This window comes from Carcharodon carcharias, chromosome 16 (genome assembly GCF_017639515.1).
Source record: "Carcharodon carcharias isolate sCarCar2 chromosome 16, sCarCar2.pri, whole genome shotgun sequence".
Classification (NCBI taxonomy): domain Eukaryota; kingdom Metazoa; phylum Chordata; class Chondrichthyes; order Lamniformes; family Lamnidae; genus Carcharodon; species Carcharodon carcharias.
This window is the reverse complement of record NC_054482.1, coordinates 45,133,855-45,159,075: the sequence shown is the minus strand read 5'-3', so window position 1 is coordinate 45,159,075 and position 25,221 is coordinate 45,133,855. Positions and strand designations below refer to the sequence as shown.

At 42.8% G+C, this 25,221-nt stretch overlaps 1 protein-coding gene across 4 annotated transcripts in view; it reads right to left on the bottom strand.

The window, feature by feature from the left end:
• The window catches only part of hmcn1 (hemicentin 1), a 725,933-nt gene that overhangs the window by 520,085 nt on the left and 180,627 nt on the right, over positions 1-25,221 (bottom strand). The window lies entirely within an intron of this gene.

Below are 25,221 nucleotides of genomic sequence, written 5' to 3'. Positions count from 1 at the left end.
ACTTGTACACAGAAGTTCATGGTTCACTGTAGAATGGTGATCTGATGGCATATTTGGCAGGGTGATGACACAAGGTGTAAACCGGCACTGACCTGGGTTGCACAAGCATATTGCACTCATGAACGTCATTGCCTATTTTTTCCTACCCAGTTTGCCTCTCAGTCAGAAGGAACTCCACCTAGCTGCCTTATTGCACCAAGTAAATGCTCTGGTGCAAACTGTGAACCACCCCGTCCCAGAATCCCTTGGCGGGCACAGTAAACAAGCTGCAGAAAAGTAGCTGCAGAAGTGACTCAGAGTAACAAAATAACAACAGTGGTTTCTCTGGCTGCTGGTTTGCTCAATAGGAGGCTCAGAGGCACAGCAGCTGCCCCTGGGGTGAGTGCGATGAGAGTTTGCAGGGGAAATTGGCACATCCGCAGGAAGAAGGCGCTGGGTGAGAGGCCATTGTCCCGGGAATGGAACACGCGCAGATATGGGAGTGGACGCTAGGAGGGAATCAGTGCAGCTTCTGCCCCATCCCAGCAGCACCGACCGACAGATTGTTGTGGTAGGGAGAAAACCAGATCTATGATACCGGGTGTCAGCAGTGCTGGCTCATCCCTTGCTAGGCAGCAGCTAAGAGTGAGCTGCACTGCAATGCCACAGTTGGGCGCTGCTGCTGAGTGTTCCCAATGAGGAAGGCAGGCAGGAGTCTGTGTCTGCAATCCACTGGTCCCAGCTCAGAGAGTGACACTGAATCACCAGGCAACTAAACAAAATAAGGCAAAATCACGTGCCAGCTATGATCTGCTAAATTCTTTTCATCTTTTAAAAGAATTCTTACTTTAAATAATCCCAATTTCACTGAAAAATCCTTCAGTGAATATCAAGCAAACTGCACAGGGCAGCTAAGTTACTTATCTCTCTGTCCATGGCTCCGTTTTTTAAGAATGTGGGTCCCCATTGAGAAATAGCTCCAGCTTCATAAAGAATGTCTTTCCGTGACATCACTTCCATCTACATCTCCTGGAATATGATTAGCCAGAGTTGGCAAACCTAATGACAAGTGTACCTGTGCTCATTGTCTCCTAGGGTGGGGTAGGGGTTCACTCCTTCAAAGGCACTCAAGTGACTGCTCAAGGGACTTAACATTGGGAAGGGTAGAGGGCCTTCTGAGAGACATTGTCTTGCCTTTGCTGCCTACATGCCCCCCCACCCCCCCACCTCTACACTCCCCTGCAACCCCCACTCTACAAAACTCCATAATCCTGAGTCTACAATGGCTGTTGTTGCAGCAGCAGCCACCGTCTCCTTAGTGACACTGCTAAGCAAAGGAGCCACCGGCCTCTGATTGACAGGCACCTCCCAGCAGATGGGGCTGCTGCCCTTGGGGTTCTAATTTCAGGGAAAGGCCCGCCGCTGGTCTGGCAAATGCCTGATTGGCATGCAGGTTGGTGGGCTTTCCCCAAAGGAGGCAATGCCAGTCTCTCACCAGCTCTGCAGCCAGCTGCTAACCCCATTGCCTCCACAAGATTCCATTCTGTATTACTGTTTCATCAAAGGGATTCACAACAGTCAGTCTCAGCCCACAGTATTGTAGATTGCAACACCCATCAGTGTTAGCCATGACTTTCATTTCTGGGTCAGGAGATAGTGAGCTCAAACTCCATTTCAGAACCTTGAGCACTAAATCTAAGGTACACCTCAGTGCACTACAGAGGAAGTGCTGCACTGTCAGAGGTATAGAGTTCATCTATTTTCTCAGTTGGACATAAAAGAAGGCATATTTAAAGAGCAGCAAGCAATTCCTTCCCAATATTCTGATCAACAGTTATCCCTCAACCATCATCACTAAAACAAGTTATCTGGTCATTATCACGTTGCAGTCTGACAGAGTTTGCTGCATGCAAATTGGCTACTGCATTTTTCTGACTATAATGACTACACTTCAAAAGTACTTCACAGCTATAAAGTATACTGAGGTCATGAAAAGCAGGATATAAGTGTGAGTCCTTTTTTATTATTAATAGAACAAGTGATTTAAGCAATTTGCAACATCCCACATTAAATTCCATGAAATCATACACTCAGGTGCAGCACAATTTGGTCCTTAAGCAGTTAAAATTTTGAAATTATGCACGAAAAATCCAGGAGACAGTGAGAATGTTCATTTCAGAGCAACTACAGGTTATGTGGATAGAAGCAAAATTACGCGGATGCTGGACATCCGAAATAAAATCAGAAAATGCTGGAAAAATTCACCAGGTCTGGCAGGGAAACAAAGTTAATGTTTCGAGTTAATGCTTCTTTAGAGCTGAAGAGAGGTAGAAATGTAATGGGTTTTATACTGTTGAAAAGAGGGGGTGGGGTAGGTGGAGCAAAATAGTAGGTCAGGGATAGGTGGGAGCTCAGGAGGTATTTGGCAAAGATGTCATTGATACAAGACAAAGGGAGTGGTTGTGATTGTGCTAAAGACTGTGGAATTTTCTGTGCCTGCAGGCGTCAGGCGTCATGGCGGGCGTGAGCAGACAATATGGTGCAAAGGCCCAAAATCGGTTTCATGACGTCGTGAAACCAGTTTGCAGCCATCTACTCCGCCCGTCAATGGCTGGCCGCATTTCCCGTCACCGCATGTTGGGAACTTTATTGTGCTAAATCTGCATGTCATTATAAGCCCAACTCGCCAGAATTGTCCCCCCAAGCTGGATCATCCAAGCACGTTGGTGTGATTGCACTTCAACGTGTTTCACAACAGCATATATAAGGCATGCATTTGGCAAGCTGCACTTCAAGGGGAACTTGGAGGTGAGTACACAGTAACGATGCACAGCACTCGCGAGGGTTGCCTGTTGGGCTTCAAAGTTGAGGCACCATGCATTCAGGTGAGGGCACAGGCAAGTTGCATTTTATCTGCTGGCTGACAATGTGGGCTAGGGGAAGGGCTGTACAGCGGTTGAGGCACATTGGGGGTGCAAGTGCTGCACTATGGTTGATAGTAGTGCACAGGCATATATATGCATGGTGTGGGGGTGCGGGAAGTGGCATGCATTAGGGAATCCTTGTATAAAGTGACCATTCCTCCGCAGCTGACACAGTTCAGACGCAGCCACATTGACATGCTTGGAGTCGGATCTCTAGCTTATCTGCCCACTCAAGCAATGCAGAGGCCTGAAAGTCCCACCAAATGTTCCAGAGCCTTTCACCACTCGGGCACTAATGAGCATTTTAGTGGACTGTGAACCATTGGACAACTGGGCACATTGTACAATCTCCTTGCAAAAGCTGGCCGTGGAGCAGTCACTGGTGGAGGCACTAACAGCCCCTTGCAATGTCATCATTCAGGTTTGGACCAATGTGCCCCATGGTTCAAACTAACAATGCAGCTTTACAGTGTGGGTTAGGAGAATGCCTGCACCTGAGTTCAGAGCATAGCATGCAGTCCAATGGGCAAAGCTGCCACCAATCGGTCAGGTGGAGTGGGGTGGAGATGGGTGGGGTCTCAGGCAGCCATGCAGCACACTAAACTCTGGCCATCCAAGTGGTGGCCAGCACTCTCTGGGACATATTAAGAGGCCTTCAGACTTAACAAAGAGAGGTTCTTAGTACACCCATGCTAGCCAACGTGTCTCTGTCTTTCATCCTGCAGGAGGAGTTCATCAGGAGCATGGAGCCTGGTGATCTAGCTGTATGCCTTATGACTTACAGAGCGCAGAGACGAGGGAGAAGTCAGCGACGGAGGTACCTGGCCGGGCAGAGGGAGGAACAGCAGCCTCAGGAAGATGGGGCAGCTGGGGTTCCAGCGCATGCCCCTGAAGAGCCACAGTGAGCCATCGCTGTGCCTAGCTAGACCCAAGGTCTATAGATGGTACTTGTCATTTCTGCAAATGACCAAGAACCAGTGCTGCAGAAGACTGCACATGTCCAGGGAACTGGTCAGTCATATCTGCCAACTGCTGCAGGGTTTGGCACCACGGGGACATGGGGGGCATCAACTGCCAATGGCCGTGGAAACTTTCTCTGCCAGTATGTCCTTTCAGGGTTCCACAGGTGATCTCTGTGGGATATCGAAAGCCTCTGATCTCCATTATAACAAGTGGTCAACTTTGTCAGCCACAAGGGCTTCCACTCACTGAATATTCAGCTGATGAGCAACCACCAGAAACACATTCTGCAGATTTGCGCATGGTTCCTAGGAAGTGTCCATGATTCCTATGTTCTCAGTAGGTCTCAGGTCCCTGATGTCTTCCAGAGTCCACAGTGGATGCAGGGCTGGCTCATCGAGGACAAGAGCTATTCGCAGAGAACATGGCTGATGAAACCTGTGAGGCGTCCTCAAAGTACAGCAGAGTGAAGATACAACGAGGCTCATGCTGCAACTCACACCTTGGCAGAACAAACCATTGGAATGTCGAAAATGAGGTTCCAGTGCCTGGACCGGTCTGGTAGAGCCCTGCAATACAGTCTGCAGAGGATGTCACACATCGCCGTCACCTGCTGCGCCCTTCACAACCTGGCACTGCAATGGGGGGAGGAGCTGGCTGAGGAAAGGTACTGATCTTTGCCAGCCAGTTGGATAACTCTATTTTCACGGTCCGTATGACCTTGATTTCAGGCATTCCTCCACTAGTCTGTGACCGCTCCCTTTTGTTGTGTGCCAGCTTGTCCTGTGTGAATACCGAGAGAGACAGTGTAAGCAGAATGCCTGCCAGGCCAGATTATAAACACACCTGACATGTGTGGTTGGTGAGTGATGCCATGGACGGGATGAAGATAATGAAGGTGTGTGAAAGTGAATGGTGATGTCTCTTGAACTGACAGTGAGTGAGATCCCTGTGGATGTGTGATGGGTTTGTAAATGTGTGAGTTGAGAGTGATGAGAAGAGTGACTTATCCTGGCAGAATGGAGATCATTCATCCTCTTGCTGCACTGGGTGGCTGTTCTCTTTTGCAGGGCGTTGGCACTGACCAACGCTGCTACTGCCTCCCAAGCCGGATTGATGATATTGCTGCCATTTCTGCTGCCCGAGAACAGCAGGTCTCTACGGTGTCCAAAGGCGTTCAAGGGACGCATCACTGAATCGGGGGCTGCAGTCTTCTTGCCTTTCGGGGCCATGTCTTCTGTGCAACAATCTTGGGCTGGGAGCACAGAGGTGTGTGTGCGGCTGCACTTTAAATATAGCGCCCAGCATGAGGAAACGGTGTGGAAGGCAAATGAGAGGCTGTCCGCATGCAAAACAACATGTTTCCCAGGAATGCATGATTAATGAGACGGGATTGGAATGATATGGTGTGAAAAGCCGCCACTGTAGCCAGCGGTTAAAACGTTCTTTTTCTCATCCACTACCGCACTTGGTGCACATCTAGGACAATTCCTCCATAAGGCAGGTGCTTATAGTGGCATAAAGGTCAGATAGCAGGATGTGTTAATATTAGAACAAGTGTCAGCACTCTCTGAAAGCAAAACGTAAGAACGAGTTGCAAGCTGGCCCTGTAGGGCGGGGGGAAGGGTTTGGGGAAAAATTATATCAAAATGGAGGTCAGAGCTCATGGTCTGAAATTGTTGAACTCAATGTTGAGTCATGCTCAGAGGAGCATGCTGGAGTTGGCAGAAACGCAGAGCATAATTCTTCGAATGCGGAGGCTGGTGGGGTGATAAGTGAGGACAAACGGAACTCTATTATGGTTCTGGGAAGGAGGGGAAGGAGTAAGGGCAGAAGTGCAGGAGTTGGGTCGGGCATGGTTTGGGACCCTGTCAATCACAGTGGGGGGCAGGCCACGGCTCAGGATAAAGGAAGATGTGTCAGAAGCACCACTTTGGAAGGTAGCAAAATCAGAACAGATGCAACGGAAGTGGAGAAACTGGAAGAATGGGACAGAGTTCTTACAGGAAGCAGGTTGCAAGGAGGTGTAATCGAAGTAGCTGTGGGAGTTGGTGGGCTTGTAATGAATATTGGCAGACAGTCTATTCCCAGAAATGGAGACAGAAAAGTCAAGGAAGGGAAGGGAAGTGTTGGAGAGGGACCATGTGAAGATGAGAGAGGTGTGAAAATTGGAAGCAAATTGATTAATTTTTTCAGATCCAAATGAGAGCATGATAATGTGGCCTAGTTATTAATCAATACACTAAAGGTATTGAAAAAAAAACAAAGAAAAATTATTGAACCTTGTGTTGTAATTATCTTAACCACATGTAGAACAGAGATGTAAGTGATTTCTTATCATTCAGTTGTGCTCAGAAACCAGTATCTTCTCTGTTTCTACAACTTATTTCATTTACATAACTGTACTGTTTTGGCAGCATATTTGCACAACACCATATACAGTTAAATTTGTAAATTCTCAGGACGTATGTTGAGATTTCACACTGCAACTCATCTTAATTGCTGATATCAAATTCCTGTTTCCATTCCTGATAATTTCCAGTGCAGCCTGGCAGACTGAATTTCAAAGACTAGCACAGCAATTTCTCTGTGTCCAAAATAATGTTTTCACTGTTATTTTGTCATAGTTAAGAAAAAACATAGTCTCCCAGAACTGGGAGATGATTGTGGGATTCCAAGATGGTTTTGTATTTAACATGGTCACTAACCACATAAAAGTGTTAGTCTTTCTCAGCTTCATGACATCAGAAAACTGACAATATAAAAATAAATACAGTACTTGGTAGGGCTGTGCTAATTCTATGGTCGGACGCTGAGATAAGTGGGGTTGCGGGTGAACTCCCTGAAGGCTGACAACTGCTGTAAAGATGCCTCAGGAAGCTGCAGAGTTGTTGGCGGGATATCAGCATACAAAAAATATCCCAAATTATCTTTGATGACACAACGAACAACTGACAGCAATACTTATGAATCATCAAACCACAAAAATAAATTCGGGCCTTTCATCCACCCTGGATCAAGAATAGAGAAAAAACATGAATGCCGCCTGGCTAGTTGGTCCATGTGCCAAGTGTAAAAGTGCATGGGCCACATAAAATTCAGGACCTTTGCATGTTTATTGGGCTTAGTTGCCCTTTTAATTGTTGGTGGGCGTGCTTCTGAATCCCATGCACACCCACCGACTAATGACGCGCCAGGGCGCCATGATGTCAGGATGCACACCGGATGTCTTCTCATGCGATTTCATGAGTTCGGGTCAGGCGTGTGCCCACTCAAGCTCCGTAAAATTCTGGGCCTTGTGTATCAATACACATTTGTAATATTGACACAGCGATGCATCTTAAAGATTTTCAATATAATTATATTTCAAGTTTTAATTATAATGGGAAAAATTTCATACATTTTACATTATGTGGTTCACACCAAAGCTACAGCATAAGTTTGATAAAGGTAAGTCATGCTTGACGAGTTTAATTGAATTTATTTTTAAACAAGCAACTGATCGGGTAATGCTATTGCAATAAGTGTAAAGTATATGGAATATCAGAAGGCATTAAAGATTTCTCACAGAAGGTCTGCTAGAAAAATTCAGGTATATGCTATATAAGTTGCTAAATAGACAGGAACCACAGTTACAGTAAATCGGTGTTGCATGAACTGGACAATGATCAGTGCTGGGCTTATTGGTGTTCTTGTTACAGAGATAATTTGGACTTGGGTATAGGAAAACAAATATGCTAATGTATTATTGAAATTGTAAGGCAAAGGACAGGTGGAATTTAATGTAAGTTTGAGGTATTCCTTCCTAGATTAAATTATGAGCAATGGGAGTGTAAACTCAATAGAAAGACATTGAAGGGTGTGGATGAACAGAAAAACCAAAGAGTTAAAAAAACATTCATCAAATATTTCCTTGGAACTTGTCCCACTCCACCTCCATAATGTCAGGGAAATTCCCATTTACACAAGAAAACAGGGCTACTACTGATAAAAGCAAAAAACTGCGGATGCTGGAAATCCAAAACACAAACAAAAATACCTGGAAAAACTCAGCAGGTCCGACAGCATCTGTGTAGAGGAACACAGTTAACGTTTCGAGTTTGTATGACTCTTCAACAGAACGTTCTGTTGAAGAATCATATGGACTCAAAACGTTAACTGTGTTCCTCTCTGCAGATGCTTTTGGACCTGCTGAGTTTTTCCAGGTATTTTTGTTTTTGTTTAGGGCTCCTACTGAATTGTGTTGAAGCTAGAGGAATGGAGCAGGAAAAGCCCCAATAAAATTCCCAACATTAATTCCCTAACAGTGTAAATGCAAGTAGATAATGGCTTTAAAAGGCCAATGGAACATTGTATTTTTATAAATAATAGCATAGAATATAAGAATAAAGATAAATTTATACAAAATATAGGCTGCACCACAAGAATGTAGAGTTCTGGTTACCTCATTAGAGAACGGACATTAAAGCCAAAAAAAAATACAGATTCACCAGGTTAATGCCAGGATACAGCAGAGAAGGCTGAAGAAATTAAATAGAGATTTTTGAAACTGAAGAGTTTTGACAGAATGAATAAGGAATAACTGTTTCCCCTACTTCATGTAAGTGATGATGACACCCTTTATAACCACTTTGGATCTCTATCCCCTGAATGTGCGGGGTTCCCTCATGGTGGCAGGGATCCTACTGGACACTGCCGTGTAAATGAGGTTCAACCCAGGAAATTGGGAGGGAAACCACAAATAAGTCAAAGCATCAGATGACGGATTGAGGGGAATCCAACCTGAGCATGCATGGAGTCAGCTTTGGTGAAAAAGAAAGGATGAACTTGCATTTAGAAGCACATTTCATAATCTCAGGATTCCACAAAGCACTTTACACCCAATTAGTTACTTTTGAAATGTAATTGCTGTTGTTTTGTAGCAAAGGTAGCAGCCAATTCAAGCAAAGAGGGTAGATGCAGCCTCAGTTTAAGGTCTTGTCCAAAAGATTGACTGTTCTTTAATGCTCCTTTAATTTTGAAAATATGAATTTCAAACTTTCAACTGGCTGGAAATTTTTCAATTTGAAATGAGACAGAACATACGACTTAAAAATACAAGGCCACCTTCCAAGATGAAGGCGAAAAAGCAAACAAGACACTCTCATGGTAGTGTGAAGAGAGGGACATTCCCCATAATTCAAAGATCCATTGAAACTCATCACTGTCTTAGGATGAGAAATTAAAATATGAAGTTCTGGATATTGAAACAATGGCTGTCACAGACAGGCCCACCCAAAGCCCCTTGGAAATATGCAATGGGTGAAGTAAAACAGGTCAGCCTACAGCCACTGCAGAGATTGCAAGTGACACAGATAGTGTCAAGGAAGTTTTCAGTAGAGGAACAAGCTGAAAAGCTGCACTCTCTCTCTCTCTCTCTCTTTTGGAAAAAGTATGTGTCACCAGCGAACTGAGATCTCATAATAGTTGTAATAGTTGCAACATCTTCCACATCTGACCACATCCAACAAACCAGCTAACCTAAGTTGGCCACAATGTTTAACAATCAACACCTCAAGGACCAGCAAAGGACACTTAACCTTTTAACAATTTTTATTGGACACTAACTTCCCTTATTTCTGATACCTGTGTGTATGTGGCATGTGTTTTATTATTTTTTTTCTCTGGCTTAGTGGTGAATAAATTTGCTAATTCTTTAGCTCAAGAAAACTTTGATGGCGCCTTATTACTCACTGCATAATTAGTTAAATACATTTGGATTCGGAAACTGTATATCCTTGTGAAAAAGAAACTTAAACCTGTGTTGTGACCAAACGAGTAGGCTGAATAGAGGGGAGCCAGTTTACTCCTTCTCACCTGGTCATAACATTGACCCACTGATGAAGGGAGGGGTTGAGTTAGTTTGGGTTCCTGTTGAGAAATATCCGTGACACAAGCATCAGTTGGAAAAGATTCAAGGCAAAAATGAGTACGGAGTGACTGCTGGGATGTCCATTTACTCTTCACCAGCTGAACACCAGGTTAAGGATTAATTTGTTGGAATTATTGATAGCTGACAGCTTTTGACAAACAATTCTGTGAAGGAACAAAATGATTTGATGATTGTGTGATCTTAATATTGCAACAAGAAATATTAGCACATTAAGAGAAAAAGAATTTGCATTTGTTTCGTCGCTTTCAAAACCTCAGGATGTCCAAAAGTGCTTCACAGCCAATTATGTTCCTTTGCAATGCTGTCACTAATTCTGAGCCATGACTCTTATTAGCCATTTTTTTTGTTTTCAAATTAAAGCCCCCAAAGAAGCCAAAGGACACTTACTGAAATTTTTCAAGATTGACCCTTTTGATCAGGGGTCAAGGAAGACATGGTTAGGATTTGGAGAGTCTGTGCACAAGTGGACATAGAGATGTGCCCTTAGTGATAGTGCACCTGCCTCCCTCTTGCTAATTAACAGCTCATCCACTGACTCCGCAAACCCCAACACTGAAGGGCGCAGTTACATCCTTATGTAACTGTCAGGATCACGTCTCAAGGAATTTCAGCTACTATGTCAATAAGCAGACTTAATTTTTGTTAAATTCAGCCCAGACATATACTTTTAACTAGTCTGACTTTAGTCTACTGTTCCATGAATATACTTCAAACCCCAGCTTGAATTATATCTGCTATGAATTACATTCAACAAAACTGAACAAACCTTCATTTAAAGCTCTGTTCACTGTAGTAAGGGTGATTTGGGTCCAAATGGCATGCCAACTCCAACTGAGAATTTTGAAAAGCCCATTAAACAATGTTATGTGACATTTCAACTCAACATGATTATAACACGAAATGTAATATCTGTTCCACTCTTTGTTATGAATTGAAAATGATCGTCAGTAACCCAGTATCACTGCCAAAATTGAGCATATGCCCTCTATCAATCATCATGTAGACTTCACTAACCTCAAAACCCACCACCATTTACTCAGACTCCTAAATTACCAAATGGATTTTGCTATATTTTTTAAAACTCTCTTATAATTTCTTTTGTGTGTTTCAAATGAGAAGAAATAGTTCTGCATCTACTAAAAATTGCTTTCAAACCATGCAACATGTGGCATGATATATGAGTGCAGGACTGTTTGTGCTGGTAAACTATAGATTAACCAGAACACACATTAAAGTTAAGGGCTGGCTGTGACCTCTGATTTTTTAAAAAGAAAATTCATAATCCAGTGGGACAATTAGCTCAATTTGTACAGGATAACCAGGGCAACTTAAATGGATCCAAATGGTCACCCTTTCACCTTCTTCGACTAATCTATTCCCATCTCAGTTGTGTGTCATAAATTGATTCACTCTGGAGAAGGTGAGAAAACCACATTGCTTACAGCACTCAACACCAACTTCTCAAGAGCAATTAGGGATGGACAATAAATGCTGGTCTAGCCACCGAGACACACATCCCATGAATGACTAAAAAAAGTTCAGTCATAAAAACATTTAAACCAAGCATCACGTAGACATAAGGGATGTCAGTAACATGCATAATAAACATCAATGGGTCAGCAACTGCTAACTCCAGTAAATGATCTAATTACTAGGATTTCATCTGAATTGGTAGTGGAAGAAACTGCAGTTCTATTACCAGGTACTCTACAGAATGAGTGTAGTTGCAGATGGCTGTCATGCAGCATCTCATTTATAAAAACATCGGAGTCAATTTTCATTATTGCTCGACAATGGATTGATCAATCATGCTGCTCATCCAATGTCCTCAGTGAGAAACCCGAGCAACTTTGATGACGAGGACTTATTTGTAACCGCTTGGTGAGCTGTGATGCTGAACCAGGTATCACAGGCTGCTGCTGATGGTGGGAGTTAGGGTCAGCAACATCTGACTATGGAATTGAGTAAGGAGTTCGTAGTTTTTTTTAATATATTCGTTTATGGGATGGGGGCATTGCTGGCTAAGCCAGCATTTATTGCTCATCCCTAATTGCCCTTGAGAACTGAGTTGCTAGGCCATTTCAGAGGGCATTTTAAGAGTCAACCACATTGTTGTGGGTCTGGCTTCACACGTAGGCTAGACCAGATAAGGTTGGCAGATTTCCTTCCCTAAAGGGCACTAATGAACCAGATGGGTTTTTACGACAATTGACAAAGGTTTTGAGGTCATCATTAGGCTTTTAATTCCAGATTCCAGAGTAAAACCTTTCATACTGTTTTAGGGATCACATGATTGTACTGATGAAACAGCTCTAAGCGCGTGTAATCTTAGGGGTGGAGCTTTCTAGTCATGGACCTGACTCAAGCATGTAGCTTCCTCAAGAGCTCTATAAATAAAGTTTACTGTTTCTAACAAGAAAACTGTTTGGTACACTAAGCTTATTACAACTGGTGACAAGGATAAATGGCTCCGTGCTGCACCTCTCCTCCTGAATGTGAGTATATCAACTTTTAGGAAAACAAGAAAAGTATACTCACCAGTCATGCTACTCTTTGGCAGAATTGATCTGTATGACTTGTCCATGGAAGACTGGAGCCGGGTACATAGAGCGCCTAGGTTTCTATTTTGTGGCGAATGAAATAACAGCAGAGGAGAAGCAGATGGCAATTCTTCTAAGTGTCTGGGGCAGCAAGACATATAACCTCATCCATAGTCTGACAGCCCTGAAGGTGCCCAATTCCAAAACTTTTAACCAGCTAGTGGACCTCGTAAAGACACATTTTCAGCCTAAGCCATCGGTGATTATGCCAAGATTTAAGTTCAACTCGAGAGTAACGGCCCTGGGTGAGTCAATCACAATGTACATCACAAATATAAACAGTTGGCTGAGCTCTGCAACTTCGGAGTTACTCTCAATGACATGTTACAAGATTGTTTGATTTGCGGTGTACACGACTACGCCATTTAGCGCCGTTCACTTGCAGAACTTAATATTGATCTGAAGTGTGCCATGGAAATAGCACAAGCAACGGAGGCTGCTGAGAGGGACCTGCAGGCTTTGCAAAGCGTGCAACATAGCGCCATGTGTGGTGCAAAACCAGAGAGACAATTGCAAAGCGGAAAGCAGTCTCTACCACTCAGAAAACAAAGAAATACTGGAAGCATCTCACCAGCGATTCAGAATTGAACCTATTACCAATGTGGAGGTAACCATGTACCGGCAACCTGCAGATTTAAAGAGGCAGAATACCACTACTGTCACAAAAAAAAGGTCATGTTATAAAGCACTGCAGGGCGAAATCAAGACAGCCAATCGGTAGCAGATCAAGATGATTGAAGTGCACAATATAACTGGATCAGAAGCTGCTGATACTGAAATCTATTCCTTATACAATGTCAAAGCAGTGAAAACTGAACCAATCACCGTCACCCTTCAGGTGAAAGGGAAGCCTCTATTCATGGAGGTAGACACAAGAGCATCAACCACAGTGGCGGGACAACACACATTTAAATACTTAAATGAATACAGCCACTGAATCCGGAGCAAAACCACGGCTCAGCTGAAGACATACACTGGAGAGGCAATACAGGTGAAATGCATCACCTCTGTACCTGTATCCTATAGGCAGCAGGCAGCCCAGCTTCCAGTGATTGTGATAATAGGTGAAGGACCTAGTATCTGGGCTGCGATTGGTTAGAAGAAATTAAGCTCAACTGGTCAGAAATTTTTCAGGTTAAAACAGGAAGAATTCTTGAGCTGTTAAAAAAGTATGACAGTGTATTTCATAATGAACTGATAAAGATAACAGGCCTACAAGCAAAAATATATGTAGGTTCAGAGGCAGCACCCCGGTTCTTTAAGGCCAGACCTGTGCGTTATGCCCTAAAGGAGAAGGTGGATGCAGAACTGTGCTGCTTAGAGAAGTTAGGCATAATCCAGCCAGTCCAATTTTCAGAATGGGCAGCACCCATAGTCCCTGTGATGAAACCAGATCAAAGTATTTGCATTTGCGGAGACTACAAATTAACTGTGAACAAGGCTGCTAAATTAGATAAATATCCTATCCTGATGTTTGAAAATTTGTACACCAAGCTTGCTGGAGGAAAATCCTACACCAAACTGAACATGAGCCATGCATACCAACAGCTAGAGCTGCAGAGCACATCTAGGGAGGTTTGTAACCATCAACACACACAAGGGCCTGTACCAAAATACATGCCTACCCTTTGCTGTATCATCTGCATATGCGATTTTCCAAAGAACCATGGAAAGCCTACTACAAGGACTTCCCTGAGTTGTAGTGTACCCAGACGACATCCTGATCACAGAATCAACGAAAGCTGAACATTTGGCCAACATAGAAGAGGTTTTAAGAAGGTTTTTGGAAGCTGGTGTACGATTGAAGAAAGAGAAGTTCTTCTTCTCAAGTACTTTCCAAGCGACTGAAGTCACTTATTTGGGTTATCAAGTGGATGCCCGAGAGTTGCATCCAGTAGAGGAGAGAGCCAAGGCAATCAAGGAGGTGCCCTCTCCTACCAGCATCACTGAACTCAAGTCTTTTTTGGGCATGATAAATTATTATGGTTGCTTCTTGCCAAATTTGTCTCCAGTGTTAGCCCCTTTACACTTATTATTGAAGATGAACCATAGATGGTCATGGAAGGCACAACAAGAAAAAGCTTTCATAAAAATCAAGAAGTTATTACACTCATCATGTCTGTTAGTAGATTATGACCCATCAAAAGAATTAATATTAACCTGTGATGCATCTCCCTATGTTGTGGGAGCTGTGTTGTCACACAGGACGGAAGATAGTTCCAAAAGGCCAATAGGCTATGTCTCTGCAGCTGAGGTGGGTTACTCACAACTTGAAAAAGGTTTATATGTAATATTTGGAGTAAAAAAAATTGCACCAGTATCTGCACAGTCGACATTTCACCATACTGTCAGAGCACAAGCCACTATGGGTTTATTTAATGAAGATAAAGCAATTCCGCCGATAGCCCCTGTTAGAATTCAACGATGGTCTTTGATTTTGTCGGCATTGAGTACACTTTTACGCACTGTCTGGGCATGCATATAGCAAAAGCAGATGCCTTCAGTCATCTTCCATGGCAGATAGCATTATACATGCTCCAGTGCCACAAGAAGTTTCATTTGTGTTGAATTTACTGGATTCATCACTGGTCTGTGTGAAGCAGGTAAGAATTGGGTACAAACTGGGATCCAATTTTATCAGAAGTCCAAGAACAGGCATTGCAAGGATGGTCAAATGCACCACTCTCTGAAGAAATAAAATCATTATATGCCCGTAAAACCGAATTAAGTTGTCAGGATGGAATCTTGTTGTGGGGAGCAAGAGTCATTGTCCCTTTGCAAGGAAGAGAACCACTTTTGACAGAGCTTCACCATGCGCATCCAGGCATTTTGAAGATGAAGGTGCTTGCGTGAAGCTTGTCTGGTGGCCAAGTGTAGACAGTGATATAGAAAAAATGATGAAACACTGTCTCCAGCATAAGTTGCCTACTTCAGCTTCAATGCATCTGTGGGAATGGCCTGGTCGACTCTGGATTAGACTACATATAGACTATGTAGGCCCATTTTTAGGTACCATGTTTTTACTGATCATCAATGCACATTCTAAATGAATGAATGTGTATGAAGTTAGTTCACCAAAAGGTGTGCAACTATTGAAAAGTTGTGCCAATGTTTTAGTGTACATGGTCTACCAGAAGTCATTATTTTGAATAATGGTGCTGCCTTCACTAATATGGAATTTCAGAGATTCAGAGCTTAAATGAGATTAAACATATTAAAACAGCACCATATCATCCCTCATCCAATGGGTTAGCAGAAAGAGCTAGTGAAAGCAGTACTGGTGAAAGCAGTACCGTTATCCAAAACAATGACTTCTGGTAGGTATTCCTATTGTGCCTGACAGATTGCCTCCATCCCTTTAAAATTTCAACTCTGTAATAAACTTGGTGTACTGGACATGTTTCTTGTTAGAAACAGTAAACTTCATTTACAAAAGCATCAAGTCAGAATATTGTTGTAAGGCCAGGAGAAGCATAGGTGCATCAATGGCTGCTCGATGCTGAGTAACAATAGCAGAGCGTACATGGTGCACACTTCACCCATTGGCAACTGAAAATTGCATTGGGCAGAAATTACATTGGGCGTATAATCGCGCGAGATGATGTCAGGTGAGCATCCCGGCATCATCGTGTGAAATTTTGCTCGGCGGATGCACGTAAATTTCAGAAGCGTGCCCGCCGACAATTAAGAGGGCAATTAAGCCCACTAACGGCACAATTGTCTACGATTTTTTGTGGCCCGTCCAACATTACGACACTGAACTTTTTAGCGCGCGATTTACGCTGACTGGCCGCGAATTGGTCGGCAAGCGTGAGCCTGATCGCGGTCAGTGGTCCATTTCCCGGCCAGTCCTGGGCCACCCGCCGAAGGTAAAATTCAGGCCATTAGGTCATGTGTACGTCATAGGATCCCAATTTACATGTCTAAATGAAATGCATGCCTTATACAAGTGGCTGCTTTGGCTGCTCTATCCATAGGGCCTTCTGGAAAAGACGCAAGGCAGATCAAGGGAGTGGGAGTACAGGGTAGTGAGTACAGCACAATGATTTTCAGGGCACTGCCACTCCTTTCCAGATTGGCAAAGACAGTGGCAATTAACTCCACTGGGATTTAACTAGTACTGAAGAACCAATTGGTAACGCTACACAGTTGGACTTATCACTTTGCGTTGGAATGCCAGGCATTCGATACATCCAGCCCAGAGGAACTGACAATTATGTACAGTTCCTATTCCCCTTCTCTCTAGGCAGATTCCTCATTAAACAATAAGTCAAATTATTTGCTCCAAAGTAAATCCCTGTTAAATATTGTACGGGTGACTTTTGAAGTTATTTTTTGGTCATTTGTCTTTAGAACACAACTGACAGAAAACTGGGAAGGGTTCCTAGACAACCTTTCATTAACGGATGACATGTCTGTTGAAGATGATTGGATCTATTCACAAATATACCATCTGTTTGCAAGACCTCTTCCCCAGACTGCTACCAATCATTCTCTAAAATTAGGAGTACAAGAGCAGTTGCTGCTAAATTTTTCTCCCATTTTATAATTTTTATTACCCTGTAAAGAAAACAGTCTCAGTTAAAGTTTATTCTTCATAGCCCTGCAATTCTTTTTCTTCAGATAATTAACCAATTTTTAAAGCCATGATTGAATATACTTCCATCATACTCTCAAGTGGCGTATTCCAGTTCCTAGCCACACACTGCAAAAAAACATTATTCCAGGTCCCCTTTGATTCTTTTTCCAATCACCTCGAATCAGTATGCTCTGGTTTTTGACCTTCTGCCAATGGGAACAGTTTCTCTCTATCTTCTCTGTCTTGGCCCCTCATGATTTTGAACATCACTATCAAATCTCCTCAAATTCCTGATCTACTACACTTTCCCTGGCCACGTTTAATCCAACCACCCACATTCCTCCCCACTCCTACCTACCAACCACACAGTGTCCTAGCCGACCCCTTTTATATTCTTTTGAGTATCAAATAAACAATTAACTAATGAACCACCGCTTAAAGGGATACTGTTGTAAAGGAAACTTATCAAATTAAATTAACGTTCCGCGCGCTGATGGGGCACTCCAGACCCTGCAGGGCCCACCAGTCATGGAAAGCCTCAAGTATGCTGGTGGATACTGGATGCTCCGTCTCCAAGAACACCTGGGCACGGATGTAACCACAGAAGAGAGGCAGACAATTAGGTCCAACGACCCTCTCAATCTGCCTGGACCTGTTTATGGCCACCTCAGCCAAGTCCAGGAGCAAGCTAACTAGGAGGTCCTCTGATCCAACCACCTTCCCCTTTAACCACCTTCCGCACCGGGTAGCTAAAGATCAGGAGTGCGGTACTGAGGTACAAGCAAAACTTGAGGAGCAGTCTGCTTAAATAGTGGAAAAGGGGCTGCAACATCACACAACCTATATAAACATGGAACACAAACTCCTCAAGGCTGCACAGTCCCTTTTTGCACTCTTTTGAATATACAAATAGAACAAATTAACTAATTAACAAATTTACAAATTGACAGCCATTTAATGGGGTACTGTAACCAAAAACAAAAACTTCAATGGAAACTTATCAATATTAAATTAAAATAATATTTTGGGGGGGCACTCCAGTCCTTGTGGCACCCACTGGTCGCGGAAGGCCTCAAGCATACCAGTGAACACCGTATGCTCCCTCTCCAAGGACACCTAGGCAAGGATGTAACCACAGAAGAGAGGCAGACAGTCAATTCAAACAACCTCCTCAACATCCCGCGGCCTGAACATATTTATGGCCACCTTGGCCAGGTCCAAAGATCATGAGCTTGGGGCTGAAGTTCAACCAAAAGTTGAGGAGCAGCGCTCTAAAATAGACAAAAAGCAGCTGAAGCCTTGTACAAGCTATGTAAACAAGGAACACGGACTCCTCAAGGCCTTTTTATATGTGCTCAAGATATTAATCAATCAATATCCTCCACCTGTTTACCCTCAATCTTAACAATACAATGAACATAACATTAACACATAAGACATGGTTACACATAGCGACCAGGGTAATTTTTCATTTCTTGATGAGTAGGTGGATTAAAATTTAAACTTTAGCCTCTTTTGTACTCACGACAGCTTTCTCCACTAAAACCATTAATGGGATCATTTAACACTTAAGAAATCTGAATGTCAATACAAAGTAACAATTTCATAATGTACTGTTACCTAGGAATTATTAACTAGTCACTGCTTTTAAAATCTGAAAGATGGCAGCTGTGAGAATGGATGTTTTAAAAAATATTTTGGGAAATATTGTGTTATTCTGTAAAGAAGGGTGTGTGTGTTAGGGGGAGGGGGTGGGGTTGTGTGTGATTTAATTAAGCTGGACAGAGTTTGATAGGAGACAGGTTGTTTGGGGGGGGGGGTTGAAAAGGGATAGAGGCGTTAACTTTGAGGTACAAGTAAATGGTTCGGATCTAAAATTTGCATTTTTAGATAAGTTGAGAGGCTGTTTGAATATCAAAGGGAAGTCAGAGGTAACAAGAAACATGTTTGCATCTTGCAGGGGTTCCATAGGTAAACAGTAGTGGGGTATTAAATTTATTGATCCAAAAGCATATATTTGGAAGGGCTTGAGCTTCAAAGAGGTGTGAGAGCAATGGAAATGAGATGAAAAGGGAAAAAGGTATTTTAGAGTTGCTGTTGAGCTGAAGCTATAGAGAGATGGCTAGGAATAGCTGGAGCTGTTTCAGCTATAGCTGAAGCTCTGAGTTAGGAGAGAAGGCAGTATGAATCAACCATCCAGTCAAGCCAGTAAAGTCCTGGGCTGCAACAAGCAATTTTATTCTGAAGTGGATTCCACTGCAGAGTGAAAGCAGGTAAAGGTCATTTGGTACAACTTTATTGAAGCTACAGCAGTTTGCCTTATGTAATATTAATGGATTTCATAGTAGACATCTATAAGGGAGTGTTAAAAACAAAAAAACTGCGGATGCTGGAAATCCAAAACAAAAATAGAATTACCTGGAAAAACTCAGCAGGTTTGGCAGCATCGGCGGAGAAGAAAAGAGTTGATGTTTCGAGTCCTCATGACCCTTCGACAGAACTTGAGTTCGAGTCCAAGAAAGAGTTGAAACATAAGTTGGTTTAAGGTGTGTGTGTGGGGGGCGGAGAGATAGAGAGAGAGAGAGAGAGAGGTGGGGGGGTGGTGTGGTTGTAGGGATAAACAAGCAGTGATAGAAGCAGATCATCCAAAGATGTCAACGACAATAGTACAATAGAACACATAGGTGTTCTATTGTACTATTGTCGTTGACATCTTTTGATGATCTGCTTCTATCACTGCTTATTTGTCCCTACAACCACACCCCCCCCCCCACCTCTCTCTCTCTCTCTCTCTATCTCTCCGCCCCCCACACACACACCTTAAACCAGCTTATATTTCAACTCTTTCTTGGACTCGAACTCAAGTTCTGTCGAAGGGTCATGAGGACTCGAAACGTCAACTCTTTTCTTCTCCGCCGATGCTGCCAGACCTGCTGAGTTTTTCCAGGTAATTCTGTTTTTGTATAAGGGAGTGTTGCCTGGAAGGTGTTTACTTGTGGATTTGACCTAGGAGAGAGTTTTTGGGGAAATTTTTTAAAAGGCTAACCTTAATTGTGTACCTGTAATCTTGTGTGCTTAAGTTTTCTTTTATTCTGGTTAACAAAACTTTTACTGTTAATTTTTTTAAAATCCCAGAAGTGTTACTGGGTCTCTTACTACCGAGATCTGTACATCATATTCTTGTTTTCAGAATACAAAAAAATGGCTATGGCCCATAAGCCAAGTTTCCCTCTGGGATTTGGTTTGCACAGCAATTAACATCAGCTGTGGCTGTAACACAGTTCATATAAATTTCGCTTTAGCCTGTGGAATTTTCTACCTGGTAGTCATCAAACTCAAAAAATGACCTAGTTAATGTGATGTTTAATGGCATTGCTTGTGACCTTCCTTATACAGGACACCACTTCTCAAACAAAAGAAGTCATGTCAAACCTGTTATTCTTCTTTCAATTTTACCTTGAGCAACATAACTCAGTAAATTAACCATGGTGAATTTAACACATGCATCTGACTTAGTGAGCTGAATTCCTCACTACTGCTCCTTAAAGAATAGAGTATTATAACAGTTTCTGAAATTCACTCATTTTCCCATAGTCATAAGATGGACAGGATCAGATTTTGGATAAGAGGCTTCAAAAGACTTTTGATATCATATGGATTTTATTACTAGCTGTAGTAACACTTGTCTTAGGACAACTGTCTTAGGACAGTACAGGTTACATTCAAACATTTCTACATGTAATCTGCATGAATCTCCTTTGAGTATTTGCCAGCTTTTTCATACTCTTTCAAACATAATTTATAGAGTATTTCTGCATTCTAGTGATGGATACCATAGTTTTAAGCACTATAATTTTTGAATGCCATCATTTAATTCATTGATTACGGAAGTGATGTGTTAAAGGTAATACTAGTGTTGGGTCTGCCACTAATCAATGTAGACTTAAAAGATCAGCAAGACCAACAATCTACGGATTTTATAGATTAACATGCTATTATGGGGAACAAGCTGAGGAATATTACTTCAGGCATCATATTATAAGCACAACTCATGAAAACACTCTGTATAAAGTTCTCACAGGTCAGATATAGCACAGATCCATGCAAAGTAAAGTTCTTTCTGTTCCCCCAACCTCAGAAAAAAACACCTCTTATTGCACCATTGTAAACTAATGCAAACTGCCTGTCCTCTCAGAGTGATTCACAATTTATGGGCAGCATTATGCTGACCGAACTGTGTGGACTGAGCCTTAATTTCAGGTTTCTTAAACTCACTTTGCTTATAATCCTCACTGAGGGAATTTTATTTTGCTATTCAGAGCTAGATTTGAACTCACCTTCAAGTGACAAAAGGAAAATAAGCTAATAGTCTTCCACCTGGATGTTCAGGTAGATTTATTTAGAAGTTTATCTAAAATTGATAGCAACTTAACAAGTCAGATTTTTTGTGTCAGACTGTCTGGGCTAAGCATTTTCTATCCATTAAATGGTTCTGCTAGCAAAGTGGCCTAAGTAGGAGTCAATCAGAGGTATTACCAAACTGTCTAATTCCTCTTTCATTTCCCTCATTTTCCTCCTGTCTGCATTCATGTCATCCTCAATCAGAGCAGTTTACCAGACAGCTATTTGCCCACAACGTTTTCATGTTGTTTTGACATGAAGTACATTTGATGGGTAAGAGAGGTGATAGCCAGCCAGCTTTTTCTTCGTTCCACAATCTAGTCAGTCTAGTAAGCTCTTTCCCCAGTGATAGCCTAAACTACATGACAGTCAAGCCTGAGATTCCAGGTGACATGTCTTAAGTCTGACTCCAGTACAACATATGGTAGTTATTGTTCTTTAATTTAGTCTGAGCTCTTTATATTCCTAAAATAGAAATGTGTATTTTAACATTTACATTTTAAATTTTAACATTTTAGATTTTTAAAGATTGTTCAGAAAATGCTGAGGGTGGAGATTACACACATTTTATGAATCCCCTTTGACATTTTGCAATATCCTGCAATAAATTTTCTTATATACAGGCAGGTATGAAGTCAGTTTTGGCAAACACAGTTCAAAAACTGAATCTGCTCCTCACATTTCTATTCACAAAGTCTGATCATAGAATAATAGAATGATACAGCACAGAAGGAGACTGTTTGGCTCATCATGCTATTTGAAAGAGCTATAAATTAGTTCCACTGCCCTCCTCTTTCCCCATTACTCTTTTTCAAGTATTTAGCCAATTCTCTTTTGGAAGTGACATTGAATCTGCTTCCACCAATCTTTCAGTCAGTGCATTCCACAGCAAAACAATTTGTGTAAAAAACATTTCTTTGAATCACCTCAAATATGTGTCCTCTGGTTGCCCCTTTTGCCTCTGAAAACAGTTTCTCCTTATTTACTATATCAGTTTAATGCTGGCAAGCTGCGAGCACTAAACTGGTAGGGGATGGGAAATCTAGGGGTTCCTCTCCAGAGTCAAGCCAGACTCTGATGTCAATCAGGTGGGGTGGAGGGAAATATTCCACAGAGTGATTGGCAACTGTTTGGAATAATTTTGTTAGGGCACTGGGGGTCATATTGCTCTTGGCCTCAAAAAGGTCTTCAAATAAAACAACTTTCTTGACCTGCTTTCTGAGCAGCCTGCAATGGTCCCTTTAAGGACAGCTGGTTTGGCTGATCAATGCTGATTACCAATGTGCAAAGCGCACACAGTACACACTCTGCGGTTGGTACCAATGGGGTCCTATAACTGCCAGAGAACCTCATTTTTCATATTATACATAGGCTCCTGGGCTGTCCTAGTGAAGACCCTCAGGATATGTAGCAATAAGTTGTGCTCTGCAGTATTTGTGCACTACCACCAAGCGGATCTATTTAAAATCAGAGTCATACAGTTCAGAATAAAAAATTAAATTTTGGATCTGATCTGATCTTACCTGATCTGATCCATTCCTTTATTATTTGTTCATGGGATATGGGTGCTGCTGGGTAGGCCAGCATTTACTGCCCATTCCCAACTGCCCTTGAGAAGGTGGTGATGTGCTGCCTTCTTGAACCGCTACAGTCCATGTGGTGTAGATACACCCACAGTGCTGTTGGGAAGGGAGTTCTAGGATTTCAACCCAGCGACAGCGAAGGAACGGCGATTTCCAAGTCAGGATGGTGAGTGACTTGCAGGGGAACTTCCAGGTGGTGGTGTTCCCATCTATCTGCTACCCTTGTCCTTCTAGGTGGTAGCAGTCGTGGGTTTGGAAGGTGCTGTCTAAGGAGCCTTGGTGAATTCCTGCAATACATCTTGTAGATGGTACACACTGCTGCTACTGTGCATCGGTGGTGGAGGGAGAGAATGTTTGCGGATGTGGTGCCAATCAAGCGGACTGCTTTGTCCTGGACAGTGTCCAGCTTCTTCAGTGTTGTGGGAGCTGCACTCATCCAGGCAAGTGGGGAGTATTCCATTACACTCCTGACTTGTGCCTTGTAGATGGTGGACAGGCTTTGGGGAATCAGGAGGTGAGTTACTCATCACATGAATACTCATCTCTGACCTGCTCTTGTAGCCATAGTATTTATACGGCTAGTCCAGTTCAGTTCCCAGTCAATGGTAACCCCCAGCATTTTGACAGTGTGGGATTCAGTGATGGTAATGCTATTGAACATCAAGGGGCTATGGTTGGATTCTCTCTTGTTGGAGATGGTCATTACCTGACACATGTGTGGCTTGAATGTTATTTGCCACTTATTAGCCCAAGCCTGGATATTGTCCAGGGCTTGCTGCATTTGGACATGGACTGTTTCAGTGTCTAAGAAGTTATGAATGGTGCTGAACATTGTGTGATCATCAGTGAACATCCCCACTTCTGACTTAATGATGGAAGGTCATTGAAGAAGCAGCTGAGGATGGTTGGGCCTAGGACACTAACCTGAGGAACTCCTGCAATGATGTCATAAGATGACTGATCTCCAACAACCATCTTCCTTTGTGCTAGGTACGACTCCAACCAGCGGAAAGTTTCTCCCTGATTCCCATTGACTCCAGTTTTGCTAGGGCTCCTTGATGCCACAATCGGTCAAATGCTGCCTTGATGTCAAGGGCAGTCACTCTCACCTTACCTTGGGAATTCAGCTCTTATGTCCACGTTTGAACCATGGTTGTACTGTGGTCAGGAGCTGAGTGGCTCTGGAGGAACCCAAATTGAGCGTCAGTGAGCAGGTTATTGTAAGCAAGTGCCACTTGATGGCACTGTTGATGACCCCTTCCATTCTTTACTGATGATTGAGAGTAGACTGATGGGGCAGTAATTGGCTGGGTTGGATTTGTCCTGCTTTTTGTGTACAGAACGAATATTCCAAATTGCCGGGTAGATGCCAGTGTTGTAGCTGCACTGGAACAGCTTGGCTAGGAGCGCGGCAAGGTCTGGAGCAGTACTATTGCCGGAATATTGACAGGGCCCATACCCTTTGCAGTATCCAGTCTTTCAGCTTCAGTCCTTCAGCCATTTCTTGATATCAGAGCACATTCTGTGCCCTTGCCACCCTCAGTACTTCCTCCAAGTGGTGTTCAACACGGAGGAGTACAGATTCATCAGCTGGGGGGGGGATGGTAGGTGGTAAACAGCAGGTTTCCTTGCCTGATGCCATGAGATTTCATGGGGTCCAGAGTCGACGTTGAGTACTCCCAGGGCAACTCCCACCCAACTGTATACTCAAATGCCGCCACCTCTAGTGGGTCTGTCCTGTCGGTGGGTCAAGATATTGTCTGTAAGATATAATTCCATGAGTATGACTATGTCACTCTGTTGCTTGACTAATCTGTGGGACAGCTCTCTCAATTTTTGCACTAGCCCCCAGATGTTAGTAAGGAGGACTTTGTAGGGTCGACAGGGCTAGGTTTACCATTGTCGCTTCCAGTACCTAGGTCGATGCCAAGTGGTCCATCCAGTTTCATTCCTTTTAGATTGAATGAATCAAATTGACTAAGGTAGCCTGGAGGATGAGTTCATGGAGTGTATTTAGGAGAGTTTCTTAAAAAAGTACATTCTGGAACTAACCAGTGAGCTGTCTATTTCAAATAATTTCTCATAATGTGGGGCAATGAGATTGGATGAATAAATGACCTCATAGTAAAGGTTCCTCTAGGTAAGAGTAATCAAAACACTATAGAATTTAATATTCAGTTTGAAGGTGAGAAATTTGAGTCTGAAACTAATGTCTTAAACTTAAATAAAAGCAATTACAAGGATGGGAAGACAAAGTTGGCTA